Source organism: Dama dama, chromosome 7 (genome assembly GCF_033118175.1).
Source record: "Dama dama isolate Ldn47 chromosome 7, ASM3311817v1, whole genome shotgun sequence".
NCBI classification, from domain to species: domain Eukaryota; kingdom Metazoa; phylum Chordata; class Mammalia; order Artiodactyla; family Cervidae; genus Dama; species Dama dama.
The window spans coordinates 49,032,761-49,047,618 of NC_083687.1; the positions used below are offsets into that span (position 1 = coordinate 49,032,761).

The 14,858-nt window shown below is 43.7% G+C and overlaps 1 protein-coding gene across 1 annotated transcript in view; it reads left to right on the plus strand.

The window, feature by feature from the left end:
• Window positions 1-6,617: 6,617 nt before the first annotated feature.
• The window catches only part of TXNDC5 (thioredoxin domain containing 5), a 46,332-nt gene continuing 38,091 nt past the window's right edge, over window positions 6,618-14,858 (plus strand). Inside the window, exon 1 of the mRNA XM_061147664.1 lies at window positions 6,618-6,637. The gene's annotated coding sequence lies outside the window, so the exon portion shown is untranslated. The remainder of the gene's footprint in view (window positions 6,638-14,858) is intronic.

A 14,858-nucleotide genomic window follows, 5' to 3' on the forward strand; every position in this document is an offset into this window, starting at 1 on the left:
CTCAGGAAAGCAGCCTATCGTTTTATTTGAAGGGATACAAACGGAAGGGATGCCCAGGGCCCAGTCTAGGAGGGTCTTGGGCACGGAGCCCCTGCGCCTCTCTGTGTGGAATCTGGGGGGGCCACCCTTCCCGAGCACGAGTATGTTCAGTAACCAGGAAACTCCAGGGTTTTCGAGGGGTGGGGCCTCATTAAGTAGGCACAATTGATTAAATCATCTCCAGTCCCCCTTTCTGGATGTTGTGCATGCGTACCCAGCTCTTTATGACCCCAGGGACTGTAGCCCACCAGGCTCTTCTGTCCATGGGATTTCCCAGGCAAGAATACTAGAATGGAATGCTATTTCCTCTAGAGGATCTTCGCCACCCAGGGATGGAATCCACATCTTTTGCATTGGCAGGTGGGTTCTTTACCACGGAGCCACAGAGGGTTGAGCTTGTCCCAAATTCCAAGCAGTTGGTCTTTCTGGTGACCAGCCCCATCCTGAAGCTCTGTAGTGACCCAACTTGAGTCATCTCATTAGCACAACAAAGAGTTTGGTCAGTCTTGAAATTTCCAGAGTTTCTGGATCTCTGTGCCAGGAGCTGGGGACAAAGATCAGATACATGTTCTCCATGGTACCCGGGGGCATAGTCCAGGTTTTGTATAAGGTTCTAGCTTGTGTCTCTAGCTCGGTTCTCTTCACTGGCTTACTCACAGCCCATTGCAGCTCCAAGGGTTGTCTCTTGCTGCCATGTGTAGCTCAACAAATCCCAAATTATGCTTAGCTTCATTCCCTGAATTAGCTTGTCCTAAATCCCCCATCATGGTTTATAGAAACCCCTGTCCTCCCGGGCACGGAATCTCTGTTTCGGATTCATCTTTGACTCTCGCTGGTTATTAAGATTTTCTATAAATCTTGTAAATCTTGTCTGATCCTGTTGTTCAGATCACTCTACACCTTCTTTGAACTTCGGCTCCCTGGTGATAAGTGTTAAAAGATCCAGAAGTGGGACTTCCCTGGTGGTCCAGGGGTTAAGGCTCCAGATGCAGGAGGCCCTGGTTCTATCCCTAATGAGGGAACCAGAGCCGGGATGCCACGACGAAGACCAGGTGCAGCCACATAAATAAATACTTAAGAGAGCTCCATAAGTGAACGAGCCGTTAGACCCCAGACCACGGTCAGCACCACACTCTTCCGCATTTTGTCTTTCACTCCAGAGATGAGGGATGTCCTCTCTAGTTGAGCGTTTCAGGGCTGGATTACAGCGAGTCACAGATGTGATCGCGGTCATCCTCAGCCCTTCTGAATCAAAGATCATCAGTCACATTCCCAGGGAACTTCCTCTGTGTGCTCTTGGCCTCATGGCCACCGTGTGTCTCATAGTCAGGTTTAGGGCTTAGCCCTGGGGTCAGGCTGGGTGTCTTGGGAGTGGCAGGCAGACCTGGCAGATAGTGGGTGACTACAGGCTGCCAACAAACTAATCTCAGCTTCCCTTTTCTTCCCGTTTCCTCCGTGTTCTGTTTTATACATCCCACCACTTCCTACCCTACGTCTTCAGCGCATCCGTTCACGCACTTGATCGGTCACCGATCCGCTCAGCCCCATCTCTCGAGCTCTTCCTTCTGGACCAGGCACCGTTCTAGCATCAGGATAGAGCAGAGTCTAACAGGACACAGGATCTCTGCGAGATCCCCGTCTCGGGTCCCAGGTGAATAGACCGGTATATACGAGAGCCTCAGATGCGATGCGTGCTGTGAAAGCAGTTTTAAAACAGGCTAAGATGATAGGCAGTGGGGGTGGAGGTGGGTGCTCAGAGGGGATTCTAGGATTACACTGTGTGGAAGCCACGGGGGTGTTGAGAATGTGGGAGCTGGAAGCAAATACACGTTTTCGGAACACAAAGGCCCACTTGACCTTAGCTCTGAAACTAGAGAAGTTGGGCCACGGTTTGTTCCTCTCAAGTCAGTCCTGGTTCGCACCAGGAAAGCTCCCTGCTCTGAGCGAGCGCGGGCTCACTCTCCTGGAAGCTCAGGGTGAGAGGCTGGGCCTCCCGCAGCCCTTCTTTGTGGTCATTCAGTCGCTAAGCCGTGACTGACTCTTGGCGGCCCCCGTGGACTGTAGCCCACCAGGTTCCACTGTGCGTGGGATTTCTCAGGCGAGAATACTGGAGTGGGCTGCCATATCCTTCTTCAGGGCCTGTTCCTAACCCAGGGATCAAACCGGGGTCTCCCGCATTACGGGCGGATTCTCTACCTCTGAGCCCCCCAGGGCCGCCCCGTCACCCGCTCCAGGGGTCTCTGTAGGCTCCCTGCCCCAGGCAGGGCTCAGCCGCGAACCCGCTGCCGCTGCTCCTTCAGACTCGGCGGCCCCCTGTCTCCCCGCCCCTCTCCCTCCACAAATGAACTTTCCTTCTGTTTCTCTGGGGTGCTGAGTCTCTTATTTCTATAGCGCACAGGGTCACAGTCAGCCGCAGGACTCACCCCCACCCCCCGGCATTCCGCGGCGGGAATCTCAGGGGAATCGTGCTGGGGAGTCCCAGGAAGGGGCAGGCAGGGACGGACAGGTGTGAAGAATGTGGGGGCACTTTTCCACAGGCAGGTAGCCCCTGGATGACTGAACGCCTCATTATTAACTCATGCAAGGAAAAAAGTCACTTCTGGCCTGAAACCAGATATGGGAGCTTTCAACACCAAAGACAACTTTCTCGGAATGTTTTATATGGAGTTCTGTTTGAAAATTCAAATCAATATAACATCCACCTTAAAGATCCACTTTTGTTGTAGTTCTTAATGGTAGCTCATTTTGATACAGGTATGTCCGTTTCCCGTGGTCTGTTCTGATTCACCAGGACAATGCTATATTTAATCCAGATTAATGTACTAGATTATAAAATACCTGTCTGTCTACCACTTGTGTCCAGAAGGCCTGGAAATCCATTCGGGCTCCCTGTTTTTTTCCTTCGATACAATCCATGCCCACACCACACTGGGCCATCCCTCTGCATGGCCTGGTAAGAATCTCTCTTTATTTTTCTCTGTGTTGTTCTGACCTCTGAGCAGTAGCAGAGCTGTCTCGTGCTTGCTTCCTGGGGATAAACTAGGGAGTGTCTTCCCTTCCAGCTACTGCTGAACTAGTGGCTGTCCCCTGTGTGAATCCGCAGAGAAGGAAAGTCAGCGGAGGGACTGACACCCAAACCAGAACCCTCGCCTAGGCCTCGCTGTGCTGGGAGGGCTTCCCTGGTGGCTGAGACGGTAAAGAATCCACCTCTAAAGCAGGAGACGCAAGTTCAATCCCTGGGTCGAGAAGGTCCCCTGGAGAAGGGAATGGCAACCCACTCCAGTATTCTTGCCTGGAAAATTCCATGGACAGAGGAGCCTGGCGGGCTACAGTCCATGGGGGTCTCAAAGAGTCAGATATGACTGAGCTACTGAGCAGAGCAGAGCTTTTGTGTAAAGACTTAATGAACTGTGGTGTTGGAGAAGACTCTTTAAGAGTCCCTTGGACTGCAGGAAGAGCAAACCATTCAATCCGAAAGGAAATTAGTCCTGAATATTCATTGGAAGGACTGATGCTGAAGCTGAAGCTCCAATAGTTTGGCCATCTGATGCCAAGAATTGACTCACTGGAAAAGACCCTGATGCTGGGAAAGATTGAAGGCAGGAGGAGAAGGAGATGACAGAGGATGAGATGGTTGGATGGCATCACCAAGTCAACGGACATGAGTGTGAGCAAGCTCCAGGAGTTGGTGGTGGACGGGGAGGCCTGGCGTGCTGCAGTCCATGGGGTCTCAAAGAGTCGGACATGACTGAGCGACTGAACTGAATGAAATATCAGGAAAACCCTGCTCACAGATAATTAAAAGTTGCACAGGGAAACCATGTTCCATTCAAGAGCATAAGTGGTAAAGGTGCTCCAGGTAGAAACAAACAAGCCAGCAGTTCCCAAGATCCCTCTGTCAGCAGCGCCTTAAGCCTCCAAGAACTCAGAAGTCTGTAGGGTTCATTAGCTTCTGAAGCTGTGTCCCAGGACGGGCCAGCTCTTACTATTAGACAGTTTTATTGAACAGAAATTCCTCTCTGCCCTCTGGAAATAGCTCTGCGTCTAAGGGAGAAGGGGGAAAGGTGTATAGAAAAGACCCAATTTTTCTTTGAAAACACCATCCTGTCTTATCTGTGGGCTAAACACATGGATTTAAGGGAATAATTTTTTAAAGATGTTTTTTCAAGTCCCCTCAGCATCTTGCTTTTCCTCCTTCTGAATTCTTTATAATTTGTCTGTGTCTCTTACACTTGTTCTTCTTTTAAACTTGTTTCTGTAGCATTTTGTTTTGTCATCTTGGCCTCGCCACTCGGCCTGTGGGATCTTGCTTCCCTGACCAGGGTTGGAACCCGCGCTCCTTGCAGTGGAAACTTGGCGTCTCAACCACTGGACTTCCAGGGAGGGTCCTCACTGTTGTGTTCCAGCCGTTTCTAGCAGTGCCCTCTCCCCTCCCATCAGGAGCCTTTCCCCCGATGAAACATGGATGGTATCCCTCACCTCTTAAATTCGATTTCATGGCTCTACTCTGTAAAAACAACTACTTCTTTTCCTGAAAACACTGATGTTGTGTGTGAATGGAAATATATATATTCTTGGTGTTATTGGTAGTTCACATATGTTTCTCTGTGTTTGTATAGCCTGAGAAATGTGGGTGAGATGGAGAAATCCTGTCTGGAAAAAAAAAAAAGTCCTGTCTGTTCCAGACAGATCTTTGTCCAAAGGTCCTGTGACAGTAACAATAGCTTACATATTTGTATCAAAGTGTAATTTGATAATAGCTACTATTCTAAAAGCTTTGCGTGGATTTTCTCATGTACTTTAACCCTCAAAAACTTAGCCGATTGGACTTCCCTGGGTGTCCTGTGGTTGAGACTCTGAGCTCCCAGTGCAGGAGGCATGAATTTGACCCCTGGTCTGCGAAGTCCGCTCATGCTGCAAGGTCTGGCCAAACAAACAAACAAAACCTTCCCAGGTAACAGCAAGGCTTAGGATACATGACTCACCCAAGATCCACAGCCAGGGCGTCAGAGCCAGAACCCAGCCCACCTTCACGACCACTGTGACACCCTGCAGCCGCCTCTGTGGTCTTTGTCAGTATCCAGCAACTACTCATAGGTTTCATTCATCAGACCTAACCCACTATCGCCCTTTTTTGAGAGTTCGTCTGACTAGTTGTGACAAAATGCTTGAAGTGTATTTGGAGTCCATACCCTGGATAAAGATCCCAGGATCTGTCGATATTAGGACCTGTGCCAAACTTCTGTGTTTTCTTTTGGGTGTTTTGTATTTTTAATCTGTATACTTTGGTCAAAGAAACATCTTAAATTAATTTCTGTGAATCGAGAAAGACTCATAACCACTGGTTTGTTCTGTGTATCTGTGTGTCTGTTTCTGCTTTGTTATATTCACTAGTTTCTTTTGTTCTTTAGATTCCATGTATAAGTGATATCACGTTGTATTTGTCTGTCTCTGACTTACTTCACATAGTATGATAATCTCTAGGTCTATCCATATTGTTGCAGATGGTAAAATTTCATTCTTATTTATGGCTGAGTTGTATTTTCATTCTTTTTCTCCCTCTTCTGCTTGTGGACAGCAACTATTTCTTGTCTTTCAATGAATAAATGCCTCAAAGATCCTTACCAAGTATTTGCAGAATGATTAATGCAGTAGCGCTGACAGGCACTTCAACTGAAGGTATATATCCTAAGTGTTTTGCTGTTTAAAAATAATTAGCTTTATTAGTCTTTCTCCGTGTGCCAGACTGTAGGAGCAGACTCCAGCCCTTCCTGCCCAGAGCCTGCCCTTCCTCCGCGGAGAGACGACACCCTTAGGGAGCTGGGCGGCGGGGGCGGGGCGTTAACCCGCAGGTCAGACTCTGCAGCCCGGGGCGAGACACCATGACTTCCCACTGTGTATTCTTGCTTCATCTGATATCTTGATTCAGGAACTTGGGGCTGTTTCTGCTTTGCGCTGACAGGTCATCTGAGGACCTGGCCACTCTGCGGTACGAGAGTACCACTCAGAGGTACCAGCTGCAGTGGACCTCTGCAGGACTGGTGCCCAGGTGCCCACGCAAGCCCGCTTCATCCCTGTTGCTGGAAGCGTTCTGCAGTGCCCACTCCCCTGCCTCCAGGAGAGACATCTAAACCTTAGGTTTCCGTTTCTGCGGGCTCCTCTCTGCACTTCACTTTCCCGTGCCCTGAGTTTTCCTTGCTCTTCCATTAGAAGGGATATTAGCTTTTTGTTTTTGTTTTCTTTTTTGGCTGCATGATGTTGCTTGTGGGATCTTAGGGGACTGAACCCAGGTCATGACAGTGAAAGCCCCGAGTGCCAGGGAATGTTTTCTTTCTTGCGTGAATTACTTTCTCATTCACGTGAGCAGTCTGCAAAGGATTGCAGTGTTCCATTGAAAGAGAGACTCTGATACTGAGACTAAAACCATCTCAGGGACTTGCCTGGGGGTTCAGTAGCTAAGACTCCAAAGCTTCTGCAGGGGAAGCTAGTTTGAGTCCTGGTCAGGGAACTAGATTCCACAAACTGCAGCTAAAGGGCCTGCATGTGGCCACAAAGATCGAAGACCCTGTGTGCCACGACTGAGACCTGGGGCTGCCAGGTAAGTAAGATATATATATTATTATACAGTATATATATTACATATTGTATGTTTATTATATATAATTATAACAATATTAATATAATTATTATATATTTGTATATATAATATTTACATTAATAGTAATAATATACTATATATTATATAACATATTTATATTATATTAATATATTAATATATATCACATTAATATCATATAATATGTTATTTATAATATATTGTATATTATAATTATGTAATTATAATATATTATATAATTATATGTTATGTATAATGATATACAATTATAATATAAAATATATTATTTATATATTTATATTTATATATAGCATATATTATATATATAATGTATATATTATATATATCATGATATATATATTATATATATAAATATTATTTATATATTTATATATTATTGTGTATATTATGTATATGTTATATATAATATATATGTATTATATATATTATTTATTGTATATGTATTATACATAATATATATGTATAATAATATATATTATATAATTATAATATGATAGTATAGTATATTATATATAATTGTAAATATATATTGTAATATATAATATATATAATATGTATATAATTATATATAGCTATACATATTATGCAATATGTATGTTATACATTATATTATAATATATATTATATATAGAATATATATTATATATGTGTGTATATTATATATATTATTTATATTACATATTTTATATACAATGTTGTATATTATATATAACAATATTATGTGTATTATATGTATATCTTATATATTGTGTATTTTATATGTTATAATATATATTATAATTATATGTAATTATAATATAATATATGTATTATACAGTTATATACATGTATAACTGTCTAGGGATTGTGCCTTCCCTAGAAAACATGGCCTGCTGGTCAGAGCCTCTGCTTGGTGAGAGGCCGCGACCTGCGGGGACTCCAGAGCTGGTTCTTGCTCCTTATAATCAACTTTCAGTGGCTGCTGCCCTTTCAAAGACCACCAGCACTGCTATGGGTGAACACAGCCATCTGAGATAGAACCCACAATGTAACCTAATACTCTGGACTGAACTTCACGGAAATTGAAGTTTTTTCCATTAGCAGTAGATAAATCCGTATGTTTTATTTTTTTCTCGTTTCAATAATAGTAATTTTAACATGAGTTTTACATTTGCTTTCTAGATAAATAGTTATCTTCTATATTTTGGAACAGTTTTTATACTATAGAATTTGTGTGTATGAATTGGATAAGATTCACCAGTAGAAACAAAGAACCTATTAAAAGAATTCTTTGATAACCATCTTCACTTCTTTCTTGATATTTGGTCTATTCAGAATTTCATCAATTTTGGTAACATTTTTTTTCAGAATTGTTTTCTGTCTCAAAGAGTTTGTTGACTCTGTGAACATGCAGTTATATGAAGGCTCCTCTTAAAATTTTAGTGAATTTTATGATTATCTTAAAAAATCAGGCAGATGGTTTTAAGATTGTGTTAACATTTCATTTGACCGGGAAACTCCGAAATCTCCAAATCACAGGAAATTGTGAAGAATTTCAGTCTCTAAAGTGGGAAATTTTAAGATCTGAAAGGAAATTGAGCTGTAAGGAGCTGCAGCAGGTAAAACTGTAGAAGTTTGGTTGTAAATCAGGCTCTTCAGTATATGAATCTATTCTTTACACTATCACCTCGTTTGCTGCTGTGTGCTCCGTCGCTTCAGTAACCTCAGTCGTGTCCGACTCTGCGACCTCACGGACGGCAGCCCAGCAGGCTGCTCTGTCCATGGAATTTTCCAGGCCAGAATACTGAAATATGTTGCCATTTCCTTCTCCAGAGGGTCTTCCCAACCCAGAGATGGAACCCGCGTCTCCTGCATCGACAGGTGGATTCTCCACCACTGAGCCGCCAGGGAAGCCCTGTCCCCTAATTTACTCTCTGCTAAGTTGTTCCCGCAGAGTAACCAAGCCTGATGTGTTTAATGTGCGAATCTGCAACCCTTCCCTGCCAGTTTTCTGTGTAAGAGCCGCTTTTCCTCTGATGGCGTTCCTTGCAGAGATGGAATCGGTGACATTATTGAGAGTCCTTTCTCGGCGTCCTCGTGAGTACACTGAGGTGTGGTCTGATGACTCGCTCCAGGAACCAAGCCGTAGTCATAAATGTATGAGCTCCAGCCCAGATGTCAAGAAGTCAGCGTTTACTTAGGAAAGGAACTATGTCATTGAGTGATTAACTCCTAGGAGCAATAGCTAAACTTTTGAATCATCTGAATTTGAAGTGCCACTTTTCGTCTTTACTTCGTAGCTGGAATTATTTACTAGACACTTGGGTTTTCAGGGAGAAAATAACGTGGACACCTGTCAACATCAAGAGTTTCCTTTTTATGGTTAGTCTGTAAAATTAGCCTGGGAAACGCAGCAGTTAATAATTTCCTACTTTGAGGGGAGCTTTTGAACCGTACCAGGAATTTTCCATGGGTTGACTTCACTCAGGTGTATGTTTCTGGAGACAGGGAACAAAACTGGACAGGAGGAAGGATGCTAGGCGCAGACCCACATGGCATAGTGACGTGACCCTGTAGGCTGGCTACAAGAAAAGTTTCATTCAAGGAACATGTGGGTCCCCAAAGATCTTTCCCAGCTGAACAGGAAAGCAAGGGAGTTCCCTGGTGGTCCAGTGGTCAGGATTCAGAGCTTTCACTGCCACCGCCCAGGTTCAGCCTCTGGTCCAGGAACTGAGATCCTGCATGCTGCATGGGGCAGCAAAAGGAAAAAAAAAAAAAAAAAAAAGGAGGGCTCTTCAGAAAAGGAATTCACTGATAAATGACTGGATGAATAGTTCCTTTTTTCTTTGTGGACTCAAACGGTAAAGAATAGTTAAACATACCTGCACACGGGTGGGTTATCAGTACTTGGAAGTAGTCAGTCTGTCCCCTGTGTTAGTTTAGAAGGTGGGGAGTAGTGACATGTTTACTTTAGTTGGCCATGGGTGCTGGTTGAGAGTTCTGTTTTGTTCCAAATTATATTACTCATGAGTCATTTATAATAGGCTTCCTGAGTTCATACTGTACCTACACATTTCAAAGAAGCACTTAAGTCAGTCCAGAATTAGTTCTTAGGTTACAGTATTTTTAAGGCTAAAAACACTTCTTATACCATCCATGGTACATTTAGTAAATGTCCTTTGATAAGCTTGTGGTTTAAAATATGAGTGTTTTGCCTTCAGGGAGAAATAAAATCATGAATTTACTTTAATTTAAAGTAGGATATTTTCCCATCTCCTGTTAGATTTCCCTAAGCCCCAAATAATACAACTCCATTTTAATGTTAAGTATAACATTTTAGGTCTCAGTATTATACATTGAGTTATAAGATGTTGCTTTCCAAATGGGTTTTCCACTGGACTTGTGACTATTTCCAAATATTCTTTACTGTGATATTTATTGCATTTTGGAATTTACCTTCAATTTTATAATGAAAGTTAACCATGATAAAATAATTTTATCATCAACTAGACAAAATGTTTTATCATCAAATAAAATATTTTATCATCAAATAAAATATTTTCTCACCAACTTTCAAAAAAGAACTCTACCCAATAAATGACATATGAGTTGGCTGGTGTGAAACCTATTAAAATGTACTATAGTTTAAGTGATTATATGTAGTATTTAACAGTATTTTTACTGTATTCAGTAAACTTAAACATTATTACTGCATATAGCATGTACATCTTAAAATTGGGCACAATATTTAAAAAAGAAAATATGATTCTGTATATTCAAAAAGAACACTTATTAATCATGTATCAAACCCTGTTATATGCCTAGTCGTTAACAGTAATGTTTGTGGTGGTTGTTAGAAATGATAGTAACTGTGAAAAAAGTCTCCAATGTGCCCTTTTTCATGACAGTTAAGCATTCAGCTTTTCAGTGGCACTTACGGCTACTTTAGTTACTTGTGGATGCTTCCATTTTTGAAGACAGGTTTGGTAATGGTTTTCAAAATATATAATGTTGGAGAAAACTGCAGAACATTAAATTGTGAGTTAAATTTCATGTGGGGCAAAATGAGGACTGCAGCCTGGGAGATAGTGTTTCTGAGAAACTTCTCCAAGGAGGTGATCAGGCAAGCTAAAATATGTGGGGGGTTTGCAACAAAGGGCAGGTAGTCGGGACATCAAAAGATTACTGTTAATCAAAGAAATCAGATTTGTCCAATTAATGAATGAAGTGCTTTTCTGTGTATGGGAAGCTGCAAGAGTCTGGGCCCACTGAAACCGTCCCTTTGATGTGCACTTCAGCTCTCTGGGGCCAGGTTCCCGTGTGTTCACATCCTGCGTGTCCTCGGGGCTCACGGAAGGGAGGGGTGTAACGTGATGGCTGCCGGATAGCAGGTATTCTTTTCTTTACTGAGTTTTCTCGGGGCTCACCGGCTCAAGTTGGAGGGCTGTAATGGCTGATGACTGTGACATCCTTTGTTTACTTGATAGAGCAGGAAATATTCCATTTCTCAATAGGAATGCTTAATATAGTTTCCCGGAATTATTAGTGATGCCCTCATCAGTATTCTGCCTGTGTGTGTATTTGCCTTTCCTTAAGCTCCTTCATGAAAATAAAAGTGTCAGTCAGTGGCTCAGTCGTGTCCGACTCTTTGCGACCCCATGGACTGCAGCCTTCCAGGCTCTTCTGTCCATGGGATTCTCCAGGCAAGAATACTGGAGTGGGTTGCCATGTCCTCTTCCAGGGGATCTTCCCGACCCAGGGATCGAACCCAGGTCTCCTGCACCACAGGTGGATTCTTTACCACCTGAGCCCCCAGGGAAGTCTGAGCTCCTTCTCCTCCCTTCTCCCCCCTCCCCCCACAAATTCCCACTGGGTTGCTGGACTGTGAGAAATTAAATGCCTTTGAATACACCCCGAGTTATTGCAAAATCCCTCTTCATGACAGTTCTTCTTTCTCTGATGGATTTCCTTTGGCTTCTCCCCTTAAAAGCTGCCCATACCTGACTTTATTAAAATGAGGACTTCCAAGAAACTTTTGGGCAGTTGAAAGAATGCAGAACTTTAAAATGGGGACAGGGGAGACCAGCCTCCGGGAACCTGGTTCTTGTCTGAGTCTGTCCGCCTCTGGCTTGCAGCTCTTTCATGGAAGTGGCTCCTTGTCCCACAGACAGTCCCTGGGGTTGATAGATGGGGCAGATGTCCCCCCTGCTCCTCACTGCTGATTTTTTACCAGGAAAAGAAGTGGTAAGCCAGCTGCAGCTTTTCTGCACCTCAGGCAAAAGATGTTTTCTCCTTTGAAATGGAAGAGACGCCACCTTTGTCATTAATTCACAAATCTTTCTGGAGAAATGCAGAAAAGACAACTTTTGACATCTCTGAGCCTCTGGTATAGGCAGAGGGGAGACAGTCAACAAATCAAAAGGAGCCGAGTCATCTCAGGGAGTCGCTGACAACAAAGAAGTGTCTCCTTGATTGCCAAGGGCTCCGCGTCAGGGTGTTTCCAGAAGAATTCAGTGCCTGGGTCTCAAGGAAGGGCCTGGCTAGTCATAGGCGTTGGTCTCTTATTAAGAGATGCCATTGGATACCAAATCAGTAAAACAAACCCACATCTCTCATGATACATCTTTGTCCCTGAGAGCTTTCTGTACTACGCTCAAGAATGTTACACAGGAAGATTTCTAGACAATGTCTGGGAATGTTCTTCCTTGAATGGGAAAGGCTTTCTTGATTCCTGGAGAGATGCATTTCTGGAATGGGGAGACATAGGCTAGAAACCCTAGAAGCCAACCGTAGGAGGAGGAGGAGGAGAATGCCGAGTGCTTCTTCTTAGAATTCACTTTCAAGACAGACAATATGTGGAGTTATTTGCAGTCTTTTTTGGGAGTCATGACACAAGTATGATTGTGGGATATTCGTATTGTGATTTTCGAGGGACGGATCATTATTGATGAATCACACACATTTGTAAGAACATGATGGTATGGCTGATTCATATCAATGTATGACAAAACCCACTGAAATGTTGTGAAGTGATTGGCCTCCAACTAATAAAAAAAAAAAAAAAGAACATGATGGTAATTTTAGAGCAAATGAAATGGCCACTTGAGGAGCTGCTAGGGGGATATCGGAGAGCAGGAACACGAAATGACAAGCTGTATTTAAGTGTTAGTAAGCGTTAGTCCCTCAGTTGTGCCCAACTCTTTGCAACCCCATGAACTGCAGCCCACCAGGCTCCTCTGTCCATGAGATTTTCCAGGCAAGGATACTGGAGTGGATTGCCATTTCCTTCTCTGGGGATCTTCCCAACCCAGGGATCAAACCCAGGTCTCCTGCACTGCAGGCAGATTCTTTACCGACTGAGCTACAAGGAAAGCTGGGGGGACATTATCCACATCTGGCAAAGAGCTCCCAAACTCCCAGGCTAAACCGGGACAGGAGCCAGGGTAGTGTAGTTGGGCCCCAGCAACCTGGGAGACCTGGTCTGCCTTGGTTTAGGTGAAAGATGTCTACACCAATGACCCCTGACCGTTGACAAAGTATTAAGAATAATCCCCAGGGCGGTGGAAACTGTTGTGTCGGCAGAAAACACAAAGGCTGTTGAGATGTGGAACATTTGAGTGCTCATCCCGTCTCTGCCACTTGTCAGCTGTCTATCACAGGTGGCAAAAATCTTGTCCTTAACTCTGCTTTTTCCCCATCTCTAAGCATCAAGGTAAGGCTGGATCAGGGAGGAAGGGGGGGGTGAGGGACCTCACAAGAGGACTTTGTACAGATGGCCTGTTGCCCTGCCTTCGGGTGATTCTGTGGAGCTTCTAGAGGGGACGTCGTTTAGGAAGATTTTGCTTTAACTCTGTTGATGGAGTTTTAAGATTTTTCCAACAATAAGTATTAATAGGATATTTATAAAATGTTAAAAACTGAAAGAATACAGAACTAGAACTGTGTCTTCTTAGAGGAATATTATGTCAGTTAAGAAAATTTAACGTAAAGGCACTAACGTATTTGTTCCTCTCTTTGAGTGTAGCTCCATAATCCTTCATTGTCCTGAAATCCAAAGAGCTTTCAAAACCATTTTTTAGAATAAGTTTGATTAAAACATAATTATAAGCAGCTTTCCCGTAAATCCTAAATGTGCTAGACCAAGCCCTGAAAGTGAGTACATGGAGATGTAGGGGTTTTTTTCCCCCAAAGCCTTGTGTCCAGGTACCTCGTGGTTCTCCTGCTATTTGTTCCCTCTAAACTGTACCTTTCTGATTTCTTCCCACTTTGATGATTATAGCATCTACAGTTCTGTCGACTAAGAAACTAGTCACAACCTGAAAGTAGAGAGTTCTTTTATTTGATGGGAAAGTTCAGGACTCTGAGCCCCGGAGACAGCATCTCCATAGCCCTGAGAAAACTGTTCGGAGGAGGCGCAAGCAGGAGTCAGGCTACGTACAAGTTTGCAGCAAAGGGGGAGGGCAGCCGGAACATCAAAGATTATTATTAAGTAAGGAAAGCCAGGTATCAGCCTGAAGAATCTCGCGTTCTTCTCAAGCCTCTGGGCTCACTGAATTCATTCCTTTTATAGGCACCTCGGCTGTCTGGGGCCAGATCCTGTTTCCCTGGTTGTTTGCATCCGTAATTCCTGTTCACTCAGGAGCGGCAGAAGTGGCGAAGGGCTGCTGCTTGCATTCCCCCGATCTGCTTACTCCTCCAGAGCCATCACCATGGCGGGTGTCTTCCTGAAAGAATATTTTATCAGTGAGGGTAATTTCGTGTAAAAGAAGTAACTTATTTGTTATTCTCTTTGGGTATAGCTCCATAGTCCTCCGTTGTTCTGAAATCCAAAGAGCTTCCCAACAATTTTTAGAATAAGTTTGATTAAAACCTAATTGTAAGCATCTGCTGAATAGCAGACATTGTATTCCCTTTTGGGAGCCCTCGTCATGTCTTTGGAGGCCCGAAATCGCTAATGGCTGTGACATTTATTGCCCGCCAATATGGTAGGAAATATTTATCTCACAGTTCCCTGATATGGATATAACAGCATTTCCAAAATCACATGTCAAGAAGTTGTGTGTCCGTTAGTGGAAGAGAATTTGAACACGCACAAAAGAATAGGTCCCGCATTCCAGCCAACAGAGGGGAGCAGCTGCAGGGTCAGCAGGCAGGAAGCAGCCTCTCTGTGACCTTTGACAACTTGGGTCTGTACATGGCATGT